Source organism: Gorilla gorilla, chromosome 19 (assembly GCF_029281585.2).
Source record: "Gorilla gorilla gorilla isolate KB3781 chromosome 19, NHGRI_mGorGor1-v2.1_pri, whole genome shotgun sequence".
Classification (NCBI taxonomy): domain Eukaryota; kingdom Metazoa; phylum Chordata; class Mammalia; order Primates; family Hominidae; genus Gorilla; species Gorilla gorilla.
In genome coordinates this window covers 90,443,346-90,456,782 of record NC_073243.2, presented here as the reverse complement: position 1 = coordinate 90,456,782, position 13,437 = coordinate 90,443,346, and the positions used below count along the sequence as shown (strand labels likewise).

Here is a 13,437-nt window from a genome sequence, read left to right as displayed (position 1 = left end):
CCACCGGAACAGGTACTGTTATCCAGGGCTGAGAGACCTGAAGTTGAATCACATCACAGGATTCTTTGTGGACACTCTCCTAGTACCAGCCTGAAGCCCAGTAACTCTGCTGAGTAGCTAGACACAGAGGAGAAATAACAATCTCTGCAGTTTGACTCTCAGGAAGCCCCATCACCAGGGGAAGGGGAGTAGTACCACATCAAGGGAGCACACCGTTGGACAAAGGGATCTGATCAGCAGCCAATGAGCCCCAGATCTTCCCTCTGAATAGACTACCCAAATGAGAAGGAACCAGGAAAACAATTATGGTAATACAACAAAACAAGGTTCTTTAACCTCCCCCCCCCCCACCAAAGATCACGCCAGCTCACCAGCAGTGGATCTAAACCAAGAAGAAATCTCTAAATTTTCAGAAAAAAAGCATTGAGAAGGTCAATTGTTAAGTTAATTAAGGAGGCACCAGAGAAAGATGTAGTCCAACTTAAAGAAATAAAATAAACACAGGATATGATGGAAAAATCTTGTGAAATAGCATAAATACAAAACAATCACAACTCCTGGAAAGGAAGGACACACTTAGAGAAATGCAAAATACATTGGGAAGTCTCAACAACAGAATTAAACAAGTGCAATAAAGAACTTCAGAGCCCAATGAAAAGACTTTTGAGTTAACCCAATCTGACAAAGACAAAGAAAAAAAACTTTAAAGAAATGAACAAATCCTCCAAGAAGGTTGGGATTATGTTAAACAACCAAACTTAAGGATACTTGGTGCTCTGAAGAAGAAATCTAAAAATTTGGAAAACATATTTGAGGGAATATTCAAGGAAAACTTCCCTGGCCTGGCTAGAAAGCTTGACATCCAAATACAAGAAGCTCAAAGAACACCTGCAAAACTGATTGCAAAAAGATAATTGCCTAGCCACATAGTTATCAGGTTAACCAAAATCAAGACAAAGGAAAGACTCTTAAGAACGGTGAGGCAAAAGCAACAGGTAGCCTATAAAGCAAACCCTATAAGATTAACAGCAGATTTCTCAGCAGAAACCCTACAGAATAGAAGAGACTGGGTCCTATCTTAGCCTCTTACACAAAACAATTGTCAGCCAAGAATTTTGTATCCAGTGAAACTAAGCTACATAAATGAAGAAAAGACAGTCTTTTTTTTTAAAGACAAACAAATGCTGAGATAATTTTTCATTACCAAGCCAGCACTACAAGAACTGCTAAAAGGAGTTCTAAATCTTGAAACAAATCCTTGAGATAATCAAAAGAAAAACTCCTTAAAGCATAAATCTAACAGGACCTATAAAGCAATAACACAATGAAAAAAAATAACGATTACAACGTATTCAGGCAACAACTAGCACAGCAAATAGAATAAAACAGTACCTCATATCTCAATACTAATGTTGAATGTAAATGGCCTAAATGATCCACTTCAAAGATGCAGAATGACAGAAGGGTAAGAGTTCACCAACCAAGTATATGCTGTCTTCAGGAGACTCTCATAACACATATGGATTCATATAAACTCAAGGTAAATGGGGTGGAAAAAATATTCCATGTAAATAGATACCAAAAGTGAGCAGGAGTAGCTATTCTTATATCAGACGAATCAGACTTTAAAGCAACAATAGTTAAAAAAAGACAAAGAGGGACATTATATAATGATAAAAGGATGAGTCCAACAGGAAAACATCACAGTTCTAAATATATATGCATCAAACACTGGAGCTCCCAAATTTATAAAATAATTACTACTAGACCTAAAAAATGAGATAGACAGAAACACAATCATAGTGGCAGACTTCAATACTCCACTGACAGAACTAAACAGGTCATCAAGAAAGTCAACAAAGAAACAATAAACTTAAACCATACCCTAGAACAAACAGACTTAACATAAATTTATGGAACATTCTACCCAGTAACTGCAGAATATAACTCCACTCATCAGCATGCAGAACATTCTCCAAGATATACCATATGATAGGCTACCAAACAAGTCTCAATAAATTTAAGCAAATCAAAATTATATCAATTACTATTTCAGAGCACAGTGGAATAAAATCAGAAATCAACTCCAAAAGGAACCCTCAAGACTATGCAAATACATGGAAATTAAATAATCTGCTCCTGAATAATTATAGGGTCAACAGTGAAATCAAGATAGAAAATTAAAGAGTTATTTGAACTGAACTATAATAGTGATACAACATATCCAAACATATGAGAGACAGCAAAAGTGATGTAAGAGGAAAATCCATATCATTAAATTCCTACATCAAAAAGTCTGAAAAAGCACAAATAGACAATCTAACGTCACACCTCAAGAAACTGGAGAAACAAGAACAAACCAAACCCAACCCCAGCCGAAGAAAAGAAATAACAAAGATCAGAGCAGAAGTAAAGAACATTGAAACAAACCATACAAAAAATAAATCAAAAAGCTTGTTCTTTGAAAAGATAAACAAAATTGGTACACCATTTGCAAGATTAACCAAGAAAAAAAAGATTGGAGATGAAATGAGAGATATTATAACAGATACCACAGAAATACAAAAGATCATTCAGGGTTACTATGAACACCTTTATGCATACAAACTAGAAAACCTAAAGGAGATGGATATATTCCTGCAAAAAGACAACCCTCCTAGCTTAAACCAGGAAGAAATTGAAACTCTGAACAGACCAATAACAAGCAGCAGAATTGAAGTGGTAATTTTAAAAAATGAACAACAACAAAAAAAGTCAGAACAAGATGGATTCACAGCTGAATTATATCAGATGTTCAAAGAAGAATCAGTACCAATCCTATTGACACTATTCAAAAAAATAGAGAAAGAAAGAGTCTTCCCTAAGTTATTATTTGAAGCCAGCATCACCCTAATAGTAAAACCAGAAAAGAGCCTAACAAAAAAAGAAAACTATAGACTAATATCCTTGAGGACATAGATGCAAAAATCCACAACAAAATACTAGATAACCAAATCTAACAGTATATCTGATAGAGTTTGGCTGTGTCCCCACCCAAATGTCATCTTGAATTGTAGCTTCCATAATTTCCATATGTTGTGGGAGAAACCCAGTGGGAGATAATTGAATCATGGTGGTGCATTTCCCCATACTGTTCTTGTAGTAGTGAATAAGTCTCATGAAATCTGATGATTTTATAAGGGGTTTCCTCTTTCAGCTGGCTCTCATTCTGTCCTGCCTGACACCATGTAAGACTAGACTTCTGCCTTTTGCCATACTTGTGAGTTCTCCCAGCCACGTGAAACTGTGAGTTCATTAAACTACTTTTTCTTTATATATTACCCAGTCTCGAGTATGTCTTTGTCAGCAGTGTGAAAATGGACTAATACAATATCAAAAAGATAATAAAGCATGATAAAGAGGGTTTCATACCAAGGATGCAGAAACCCAAAACCAACATTATACTGAAAAGGGAAAAGTTGAAAGCATTTCCCTTGATAACTGGAACACGACAAGGATGCCCATTTTCACCACTTGCACTGAACATAGTACTTGAAGTCCTATCAAGAGCTATCAGACAAAAGAAAGAAATAAAGGGCATCCAAATTGATAAAGAGGAAATAACACTGTCACTGTTCACTGGTGATATGATTATTGTATTAGTCCATTCTCATGCTGCTAATAAAGATATACCTGAGACTGGACTGGGTAATTTACAATGGAAAGAGGTTTAATTGACTCTCAGTTCAGCATGGCTAGGGAGGCCTAAGAAAACCTGCAATTATGGTGGAAGGGGAAGCACACACATCCTTCCTCACATGGCAGCAGAAGAGAAAAGTGCTGAGGAAAAGGGGGGAAAGCCCCTTATGACACCATCAGATCTTATGAGAACTCACTCACTATCATGAGAACAGTATGGGGGTAACAACCCCCATGATTAAATTACCCCCCACCGTTTCTCCCATGACACATGGGAATTATGGGAACTACAAATCAAGATGAGATTTGGGTGGGAAAAGAGCCAAACCATATTATTTCTATTTCTCCCTGGCCCCTTCCAAATCTCACGTTCTCACATTTCAAAACACAATCACACCCTTCTCAACAACTCCCCAATCTTAACTTAGTTCTGCATTAACCCAAAAATCCAAGTCCATGTTGTTATCTGAGACAGGGAATGTCCCTTCCACCTATAAGACTGTAAAATCAAAAGCAAGTTAGTTACTTTCTAGATACAATGGAGGTAAAGGCATTGGATAAATACACCCATCCCAAATGTAAAAACATGGTGCTACAGACCTGATGCAACTCCAAAATTCAATAGGGCAGCCATTAAATCTTACAGTTTTAAAATAATCTCTTTTTACTCCATATCTCACATCCAGGGTGCTCTGATGCTAGAGATGGGTTCCCATGGCCTTGGGCAGCCCCACCCCTGTGGCTTTGGAGCTCCCCAGGCTGCTTTCACAGGCTGGTGTTTAGTGTCTGTGGTTTTTCCAGGCACACAGTGCAAGCTGTGAGTGTATCTATCATTCTGGGGGCTGGAGGATGGTGGCCCTCTTCTTACAGCACCACTGGGCAGTGCCCTAGTGGAGATTCTGTGTGTGGGCTTTAACCCAACCTACCAGAGGCTCTCCAAGAGGGCAGCAAACTTCTGCTTGGACATACCAGACTTTCCATACATCCTCTGAAATCTAGGCAGAGATTCCTAAACCTCAATTCTTTACTTCCATGCAGCCTCAGGTCCAGTCCCATGTGGAAGCTGACAAGGCTTGGGGCTTGCATCCTCTGAAGCAATGGGTTGAACTTTACGTTGGCCTCTTTAAGCCATGGCCAGAGCAGCTGGGATGCAGAACACCATGTCCTGAGTCTGCACAGAACAGGGGAGCCCTTGGCCCCACCCAAGAAATTATTTTTCCCTCCTGGGCCTCCAGGGCTGTGATGGGAGTGGATACCATGAAGGTCTCTGACATGCTCTGGAGACATAATCCCCATTATATTGGTGATTAACATCTGGCTTCTCATTACTTATACAAATTTCTGCAGCTAGCTTGAATTTCTCCATAGGTTTTTTTTTTTTCTGTCATATTGTCAGGCTGGAAATATTTGAAACTTTTATGCTCTGCTTCCTCTTGAACATTTTGACACTTAAAAATTTCTTCTGCCTGATATACTCTAAATTATTTCTATCAAATTCAAAGTTCCACAGCAGAGGGGCAGAAGCAAAATTCTGCAGGTCTCTTTGCGTAGCAAGAGTGACCTTTACTCCAGTTTCCAACAAGTTTCTCATCTCCATCTGAGACCACCTCAGCCTGGACTTCATGGTCCATATTACTATCAGCATTTTGGTAAAAGACATTCAGCAAGTCTCTAGGAAGTTCCAAACTTTTGAACATTTTCCTGCCTTCTTCTGAGCCCCCTAAACTGTTGCAACCTATGCCTGTTACCCAGTTTCAAAGCTGCTTCCACATTTTTCAGGTGTCTTTAAAGCAGCACCTCACTCCTGGACCAAATTTACTGTATTAGTTTGTTCTCATGCTGCTAATAAAGGCATACTTTAGACTGGGTAATTTATAAAGGAAAGAGGTTTAATTGACTCACAGTTCAGCATGACTGGAGAGGCCTCAAGCAACTTAGAATCATGGCAGAAGTGGAGGCAAACATGTCCTTCTTCATGTGGCAGCAGGAGAGGAAGAAGTGCTGAGCAAAAGGGGGAAAAGCCTCTTATAAAACCGTCAGATCTCATGAGAACTCTTTCACTATCACAAGAACAGCATGAGGGTAACTGCTCCCATGATTAAATTACCTCCCACCATGTTCCTTCACATGACATGTGGGGATAATGGGAACTACAATTCAAGATGAGATTTGGGTGGGGATACAGCCAAACCATATCAGTCATACACCTAGAAAATCCTAAAGACTCATCCAAAAAGCTCTTAGAACTGATAAATGAATTCAGTAAATTTTCAGGATACAAAATTAATGTACAGAAATTAGTAGCACTGCTGTACACCAACAGTGGCCAAGCTGAGAATCAAATGAGGAATTCAATCCCTGTTACATTACCTGCAAAAAAACCCAAAATACTTAGGAATATGCCTAACCAAGGAAGTGAAAGACCCCTACAAAGAAAAATATAAAACACTACTGAAAGAAAGCACAGATGACAAAAACAAATGTAAACACATCCCATACTCTTGGAGAAGTAGAATCAATGTTGTGAAAATGACCATACTGCTAAAAGCAATCTACAAATTCAATGCAATTCCCATCAAAATACCACCATCATTCTTCACAGAACTAAAACCAACAATCTTAAAATTCACAGGGAACCAAAACAGAACTCACATAGCAAAAACAAGCCAAAAAAAAAAAAAAGGAACAAATCTGGAGATATTCCATTACCCAACTTCAAACTATACTGTCAGGCTATTGAAAAAGCATGGTAGTGGTATAAAAATAGGCACATAGACAAATGGAACATAATAAACAACCCAGAAATATAGCCGAGTAATTACAGCCAACTGATATTTGACAAAGCAAACAAAAACATAAAGCAGGGGAAAGGACACCCTATTATACAAATGGTGCTGGGATAATTGACAAGCCACATGTACAAGAATGAAACTGGATCCTCATTTCTCACCTTATACAATAATCAACTCAAGATGGATCGAAGACTTAAATCTAAGACCTGAAATCATAAAAACTCTAGAAGATAACATTGGAAAAACCAGTCTAAACTTTGGATTAGGAAAAGACTTCATGGCCAAAAACCCAAAAGCAAATGCAACAAAAACAAAGATAGATGGGACTTAATTAAAGTAAAAAGCTTCTGCACAGCAAAAGAAATAATCATCAGAGTAAACAGACAACCCACAGAATGGGAAGAAATATTTGCAGAACGTGCATCTGACATGGGACTAAATATCCAGAATCTACAAGGAACTCAAATGAATTCGAAAGAAAAAAACAATCTCTTTAAAAAGTGGGCTAAAGACATAAATAAGACAATTCTAAAAATAAGATATACAGGTGGCCAACAAGTATACTGAAAAATGATCCACATCACTAAAGATCAGGGAAATGCAAACCTAAACCACAATGTGATACCACCTTACTGCTGCAAGAATGGCATACACACACACACACACACACACACACACACACACACGTTGGTTGGGATGTGGTGAAAAGGGAACACTTTTACACGCTGGTGAGAATGTAAACTAGTACAACCACTATGGAAAACAATGTGAAGATTCCTTAAGGAACTAAAAGTGGATTTACTATTTGATCCAGCAATTCCACTACTGGGTATCTACCCAGAGGAAAAGAAGTCATTATTCGAAAGAATACTTGCGGGCACATGTTTATAGTGGCACAATTTGCAATTGCAAAAATATGGAACAAGCCCAAATGCCTATCAATTAACGAGTGGGTAAAGAAAATGTGGTGTGTGTGTGTGTGTGTGTGTGTATATATGGTGTGTATAATATATATGTTATATATAATATATAACATATAGATATACAGATATACATACCATGAAATACTACTCAGCCATTAAAAAAGAATGAAATTATGGCATTTGCAGCAACCTGGCTGGAGTTGGAGATCATTATTCTAAGTGAGGTAACTCAGGAATAGAAAACCAAACATTTCATGTTCTAACTTATAAGTGGGAACTAAGGTACGAGGATGCAAATACATGACTTTGGGGACTCAGCAGGAAAGGGCAGGAGGGTAGGTGAGGGATAAAAGACTACCATTAGGCTGGGTGTGGTGGCTCACGACTGTAATCCCAGCACTTTGGGAGGCCAAGGAGGGCAGATCACGAGGTCAGGAGTTCAAGACCAGTCTGGCCAACATAGTGAAACCCCGTCTCTAGTATAAATACAAAAATTAGCCAGGTGTGGTGGCAGGTGCCTGTAGTCCCAGTTACTTGGGAGGCTGAGGCAGGAGAATCCTTGAACCTGGGAGGCGGAGGTTGCAGCGAACCGAGATCACGCCACTGCACTCCAGCCTGGGCAACACAGCGAGGCTCTGTCTCAAAAAAAAAAAAAAAAAAAAAACCAAACATAAAAAGACTACACATTGGGTACAGTTTACACTGCTCAGATGATGAGTGCACCAAAACCCCAGAAATGACCACTAAAGAACTTTTTCATGTAACCAAACACCACCTGTTTCCTCGAAACTATTGAAATAAAAATAATTTAATAATATATTAACAAACTGTTGTCTCTTTTCACATAAAGTGTTTTCATTCAATCTCAGACCTTAAGTATCAATTTTTGCTAAAATATATATAGGAACTTAATATTTTTAAAGGTTTATTGTTAATTCTTATCATTGTCAAAAAATTTAATTTCTTGAAGACTCATTTTATACTGATCCTAAATAAAAACAATATTCATTTTTATCAAACATATGGTCTCTAAGTTCCAGGTCTCAAGCCATTTGCTTACTTGACCTAGTTGATTTTATATACTCTAGTAATCTACAGATTTCAAATAACATCTTTAAAATTATATATCCTGAACATGTCTCTATCCCCCCAAACACACATCTTCATTCATTCACAAATAGCAGGTTATTTGATTTTCCATTAGACTTTATTTTATATATATGTATATATATATATATATTTCAATAATAATACTTAAGGGATATCATATTGCTTTTTACAAACCAAAGAATCCTTCAATAACATTCTGTAACATAACCTAAAACAACCCTAATCTTCTCAATGAAGCAGGAAGCTTTATCAGTTTGGTTACAGTGTTATTCTTCATAGCAACTTCCTTATATCTTATGCTAGGCTAATTCTAATACTTCCTTTAATCTGACTTGACATGTCCCCTCTGACAGGAAGCAATTCCTGACCCTTCCCACTCTCCTCACACTAGGTTAACTGCACTTTTTCTGGCTTCCATGATATTCTGCCCTTAAGTCTACTACGATGTTTAACATATGGTATTTTTGCCTCCCTTGGCTCTTAATTTTATAAAAACAGTTTCTTTGAATATCAGCATACTCCCTTGAAATACTGAATAAATGTTTCACTTCTCTTGTTTTAAAATACATACTAAATGCGTTCATCCACAAGGCAAATTTAACAACTGAAAATAAATTGTCCTAACTCTATAGGACCTTGTAACAGAGTAACTACGTATTTGAGTGGATGGTCCATAGATGGCTATAGCCACTGAACAGATAAGGCATTTCATTATGTATTGTAATGTAATTTGCAGTTTACACCATATAAAAGTGTGTGGGAGTTTGCATGTGTGCAGTTGTTGTGCTATATCTTTGACATGGTAATGGAAAAACTGACCAAGTGTTAAAATTTACCATTGACATGAATTGTACCAGATAGATCATCTAATCTACTGATCTCTAATGATTTTGATAGAATAAGATTTAATTAAAATATTTAATGTCAGCCTGTAAATGTATTATGCTCTAGTTACATTTTATTGCAAAAGACAGGGAAATTATTAGGTTTACCAGAAACATCACGTAGAATGTCAACTTTAATTTCTTTTGTTTTCATTAGGTTAATCAGTCTTAAAGCTTATAGTTAATCACATGCTTATTTCATGATTGTACTTTTAAACAACACATTTCTAAAATTCCACATCATTAGACTATTTACTTTCTAGAGTATCTTCCATTTTTGTTACATTGGTGGACTTATTCTGCTTAAGGTTGAACATCCTTATATCATGTCTTTGAGGTCTATTTTTCAAAATACTTGGAGCCCTTGAAAAATGTAATGTGGGCATTTCATAATGCAAATTTAATACCTGTAACTTTTTTTATTGTAAGGTAAGTGGAAATGGTGTATTCCATAAGCAATAGAGATTAGTTGGCATAAAAACAATGATCAATTTAACAATTGAAATAATTTCATTAGCTTTACAGTTGTAGCAAAGCAAAAGTCATTGACAGAATCTGTAATATTTGTTTTGATACTAGAATGTTGCAGATTTTCAGCATCAACCAGACATGTATTTAGGTTACATAAATTGCTATTCAAGTTAGGGTTGCCAGAATTAGCACATAAAAATATACATTGTCCAATATTTTTCAACATGCTATGTAACACATAATTGTTTATTATGTCTCACACAATATTTGGGATATACTTATGCATTTTAATGCAAATAATTTTATTCACAACTTAAACAAAAATAATTGTGTCTTAGTGAAGTGATTAGTGATTAGTGATTAGTGAAAAGTGATTAGTGAATCACTTTTAATTGTTCTGCTCAATATACACTTGCATTTTTAAACTACTTTTTTCTTTCAATAAAAACAATGTATTTATAATTGTTGTCTTAAAATGTTTTATAGAAATTTATTACAAAGCAAAGTTGCTTTGAATATTACAAAGACTTTAAACATGTAACCTATATAAAACTCTCAAATTGCATTATTTGGAAATGTGAATTCCTCAAAATATTGCTTTTGAGATCACAGAATTAACTTAAAATGGCACAAGCATCAGGTATAATTTCATTTTTTAAATTATGTATCTCATTTTGTTAAGTAACTTTCACAGGTCAGCCAATTGCACAGGTACAGATAGCTGTATTTACTTGTTATCACATATTTTGTAATTAGATCAACATTGGTATGCAAAGTTGATAATTATTTGCTTTTTTATGTTTCCTGTTCTCCCATAAATACAATGAGTTAGAGGAGTTACAGTTTTCTATATTTTCTATAATCAGTATTATTATACTGTTATTTCTCTCTTATATGTGAAATTTAAATATCCTCAATAATGACTTCTATTTCAAGAAATACGGTGTCAGTGTTGGTAAAAAGCAAGAATGGGTTACAAAATGTACAGTCAATCTTAGAATTCCAATAATTTCCAACAGTGGAAATAAATTATTTGCTAGCACCAGCAAGCTGGATAGTTGATGGCAAAGACACAGACTAGCAAAAATTTAGTTGAGAAAACACAGGTTCAAGTTAAGTTAAAAAAATTACTAACAATCACACAGTACACACACAGCATGGTGATCCCTGGTTTACAAATGTATCCACACTTAGTAAAGCTACACTGTTCTCCACTGTATCCAACTATGAGGTCTGATTCCCTAGAAAAGTAGTTGGACCCATATGTCAAGTTTTAAGAGAGAGAGGCAATTGCTATTTTTGACAATCCTTGTAAAGTATAGAAAGTTATGATTGACAACAGTTGTAATATTTAATTATTTCACAAACATAAGGTCTTCTCTATGTCTAAAAAATCATGAGTTTTTCAAACTCTGTTTTTACCATATATATTTTTTATTTTTCCATAAGTTATTGGGGTGCAGGTGGTATTTGGTTACATGAGTAAGTTCTTTAGCAGTGACTTGTGAGATTTTTGTGCACCCATCACCTGAGCCATATACACTGCACCATATTTGTTGTCTTTTATCCCTCGCCCCCCTCCCACTCTTCCCCTCAAGTCCCCAAAGTCCATTGTGTCATTCTTATGCCTTTGTGTCCTGATAACTTAGCTCCCACATATCAGTGAGAACATACGATGTTTGGTTTTCCATTCCATAGTTACTTCACTTAGCATAAGTCTCCAGTCTCATCCAGGTCACTGAAAATGCTATTAATTCATTTATTTTTTATGGCTGCATAGTATTCCATCATATATATATGATGTGTATATAAATATGATATATATGATGTGTATATATATCCATCATATATATGATTTCTTTATCCACTCGTTGAGTGATGGGCATTTGGGTTGGTTCCACGATTTTGCTGTTGTGAATTGTGCCACTCTAAACATGCGTGTGCAAGTATCTTTTTCGAAGAATGACTTCTTTTCTTCTGGGTAGATACCCGGTAGTGGGATTGCTGGATCAAATGGTAGCTCTACTTTTAGTTATTTAAGGAATCTCCACACTGTTTTTCCATAGTGGCTGTACTAATTTACACGCCCACCAGCAGTGTAGAAGTGTTCCTTGTTCACTGCATCCATGCCAACATCTACTGTTTTTTGATTTATTGATTATGTCCATTCTTGCAGGAGTAAGGGCATTGCATTGTGGTTTCGATTTGAATTTCCCTGATCATTAGTGATTTTGATCATTTTTCCATATTTTTGTTGGCCATTTGTATATCTTCTTTTGAGAATTGTCTGGTCACCTCCTTAGCCCACTTTTTGATGGGATTTTTGTTTGTTTGTTTGTTTTTTCTTACTGCTTTGTTTGAGTTCATTGTAGATTGTGGATATTAGTCCTGTGTCAGATGCAGAGTTTATGAATATTTTCCCCCACTTTGTGGATTGTTCGTTTAGTTTGATGACTGTTCCTTTTGCCATGTGAAAGCTCTTTAGTTTAATTAGGTGCCAGATATTCATCTTTGTTTTATTGTGTTTGCTTGTAGATTGCTTTTAGCAGTATGGTGATTTGAAGTCAGGTAGTGTGATGCCTCCAGATCTGACCTTTTTGCTTAGTTTTGCTTTGGCTATGCAGGATCTTTTTTGGTTCCATACGAATTACAGAATTGTTTTTTCTAATTCTGTGAAGAATGCTGATGGTATTTTGATGGGGATTGTGTTTAATTTATAGATTGCTTTGGCAGTATGGCCATTTTCACAATATTGATTCTACCCATCCATGAGCATGGGATGTGTTTCCATTTGTTTGTCTACGATTTCTTTCAAAAGCATTTTTTTTCAGCTATTGTAAAAGAGGTTGAGTTCTTGTTTTGATTTGCTCCTTGGTTGCTGTTGGTGTATAGAAGAGCTACTGATTTGTGTACATTAATCTTGTATCTGGAAACTTTGCTGAATTCTTTTATGAGTTCAAGGAGCCTTCTGGAGGAGTCCTTAGGGTTTTCAAAATAAAGGACCATATCGTCAGCGAACAGTGACAGTTTGGCTTCCTCTATACCAATTTGGATGCCCTCTATTTCTTTCTCTTGTCTGATTGCTCTAGCTAGGACTTACAATATTATGTTGAAGAGGAGTTGTGAGAGTGGGCATCCTTGTCTTGTTCCAGTTCTTAGAGGGAATGCTTTCAACTATTCCCCGTTCAATATTATTTTGGCTGTGGGCTTGTCATAGATGGCTTTTATTATATTAAGGTAAGTCCCTTGTGTGCTGATTTTGCTGAGAGTTTTAATCATAAAGGGATGCGGGATTTTGTCGAATGCTTTTTCTGCACCTATTGAGATGATCATGTGATTTTTGTTTTGAATTCTATTTATGTGGTGTATCACATTTATAGACTTCCATATGTTAAACCGTACATGCATCCCTGGTATGAAACCCACTTGATCATGGTGAAGTATCTTTTTCTTTTTTTTTTTTGAGACAGAGTATCACTCTGTCACCCAGGCTGGAGTGTAGTGGCGCTATCTCTGTTCACTGAAAGCTCTGACTCCCAGGTTCATGCCATTCTCCTGCCTCAGCCTCGCGAATAGCTG

The 13,437-nt window shown here is 36.4% G+C and overlaps 1 protein-coding gene across 1 annotated transcript in view; it reads right to left on the bottom strand.

Annotated features, from left to right (window-relative positions):
* LOC109023850 (uncharacterized) overlaps positions 1-13,437 on the bottom strand; it is a 293,482-nt gene that overhangs the window by 268,373 nt on the left and 11,672 nt on the right. The window lies entirely within an intron of this gene.